Source organism: Cebus imitator, unplaced genomic scaffold, assembly GCF_001604975.1.
Source record: "Cebus imitator isolate Cc_AM_T3 unplaced genomic scaffold, Cebus_imitator-1.0 Scaffold216, whole genome shotgun sequence".
NCBI lineage: Eukaryota > Metazoa > Chordata > Mammalia > Primates > Cebidae > Cebus > Cebus imitator.
The window spans coordinates 193,331-195,830 of NW_016107531.1; the positions used below are offsets into that span (position 1 = coordinate 193,331).

The window sequence follows — 2,500 nt, forward strand, 5'->3', positions numbered from 1 at the left end:
AAAAAAAAAAAAAAAAAAGTAATAATGACCATATCTAGTACCAGATTTTGGTTTCTAAATATACTTTTAAATCAAAGGAAACCAGAGGTCTTTGCAGAAAAGGCAAGTTCCAGAGCTGGAGCTGGAAAAATACAAGATGAGCCTAGAACATCTTTGCATGAGAAAATAAGCACTGATTACATCCTGTACCACAAATCAGTGATGATTCTAAAAATATATATATATATAAAATAAGCACTGATTACCTATGATGTAATAAATAAAAAAACCAGTGGTTGGGAGATTGCTACAATGAGCTCAAGTAAGCTGATTGAGCAAATAAGTAAACATATTGAGAATAACAGGAGCCAAACTTCTCAATGCTGGATAACATATTTACAAACAGGGATGGGGTAAGATTAGAAAAAAACGTGAGGGGCTAGGTTGGAAGTGGTATTTATCAGTATGAAGTCATGGTTTTATAATACATGTGTAGACACAAATAGAGAAATAGTTATAGATAGTACATAAATGCGTGTGTGGAGATTTGTGTACATATATACAGATGTATTATTTCCTAGCTCTGTCTATTGAGAAGGCCTAGAAGCAATGGTGCCCAAGCAAGAATCTTAACACACTGAACTCCCAGATCTTGGTTTGTAAATACAGCACCATCCTCCACTTCAAAAGAATCAGGCTCTTTGGAGAAACAGCTGATTCCAGGGTTGGGACAGGGAAACTTGCACCTGGCACAGCTTTTTGTGTCAAAAAGTAAAGAAATGTCAATGAAAAATGGAAACATGTCAAAGGAACACAGGAACCAACTTAATGAGGCACCCAGTAGCCAATTCTGGGACATTTTTCTTTTCTGTTTTTTTTCTTTTGAGACAGAGTCTCGCTGTGTCACCCAGGCTGGAATGCAATGGCATGATCTTGGCTCACTGAAACTACAACCTCAGACTCCTGGGTTCAAGAGATGCTCCTGCCTCAGCCTCCCAAGTAGCTGGGATTACAGGCACCTGCCATTACACCTGGCTAATTTTTGTATTTTTTTTTTAGTAAAGACTGGGTTTCACTACGTTGGCCAGGCTGGTCTTGAACTCCTGGCCTCATGATCTGCCCGCCTCAGCCTCCCAAAGTGCTGGAATTACAGGCTTGAGCCACCATGCCTGGCCAACATTTTTCTTTTTAACTCTTATGGATACATAATCGCTGTACGTATTTACAAGGTTGTGTGTGTGTGTGTGTGTGTGTGTGTGTGTTTCGAGACACAGTCTCGCTCTGTCGCCCAGGATGCACAGCAGCGCAATCTCAGCTGCAACCTCTGCCGCCCGAGTTCAAGCAATTCTTGTGCCTCAGCCTCCCGAGAAGCTGGGATTACAGGCATGTGCCACTATGCCCGGCTAATTTTTGTATGTTTAGTAGAGATGAGATTTCACCATGTTGACCAGGCTGGTCTCGAACTCCTGACCTCAAGTGATCCATCCCCCTCGGCCTCCCAAAATGCTGGGATTACAGGCCTGAGCTACCACGCCCAGCCTTGCATGCGATATTTTGATACAACTTTACAAAATCTGGGACATTTAAAATAAAAAATAAAAGTAAGGGAGTACAACTCAATGAATAATAACAGAAATCCATGAGTCCATACCAATATAACTAAACAACTGAGAAAATAAAGGACCTCCTTACAGTGGAAGGCCAACTAACAAATGCAGAAGGCAAAGGGGATATAAAGAAACAGGATCTGGCAACATCATAGAGGCGATCGATTCATGTGGAAAACATCAATGAATGCTAAACGCATGGAGGATTCCCAGCTACTCGGGAGGCTGAGGCAGGAGAATTGCCTGAACCCAAGAGGCGGAGGTTGCGGTGAGCCGAGATCACGCCATTGCACTCCAGCCTGGATAACAAGAGCGAAACTCTGTCTTAAAAAAAAAAAAAAAAGCATGGAAGATTAAGGTTTGCCCAGAAAAAGGATATTAGTGTCATCTCCACAGTACTTACCAACAATTACTAAGGGAAAAATAACGCATTTTAAAATGGAGAGACCAGGCAGATAACAACGTAACCAGGTGATCAAGATTAGCATCATCAGCATTGGGATGGGTTGACATCTGTGTGCCTCCTCATGTGACTTACTGAGAAAGCCATGGCATCATTTCTGTGGTATTCCTGCCAAATATGCTTAACCTTGGTCTGGTGGTTTGAAAGGACCAGGCCTATGCTGGCAGTCAACCTACAAAATGTAAGGTCTGTATTTTTCAAAACTGTCAACAACATAAAAGGCAGGGAAATACTTTAGGATTGTTTCCCAAGAAGTCTGAGGACTAAGGACAACGTCTTATCTGCAGCTAACGAGCAGCGACTCGGGAATGGGAGCCCTGCCTTAACTCTCCACTTCCCTCCATTTCTAGCGCAGAGCTTTGCAAATGCTAGGTACAGTGACCATGCCCCCATTCATTTCCCAGGTCTGCCAAATGAAATCTAGAAATTTGGTCATTTCACTTACAGCAAT

At 42.2% G+C, this 2,500-nt stretch overlaps 1 protein-coding gene across 1 annotated transcript in view; it reads right to left on the reverse strand.

The window, feature by feature from the left end:
* LOC108318157 (nucleoporin GLE1-like) overlaps positions 1-2,500 on the reverse strand; it is a 6,830-nt gene that overhangs the window by 3,737 nt on the left and 593 nt on the right. The gene's annotated exons all lie outside the window — the stretch shown is intronic.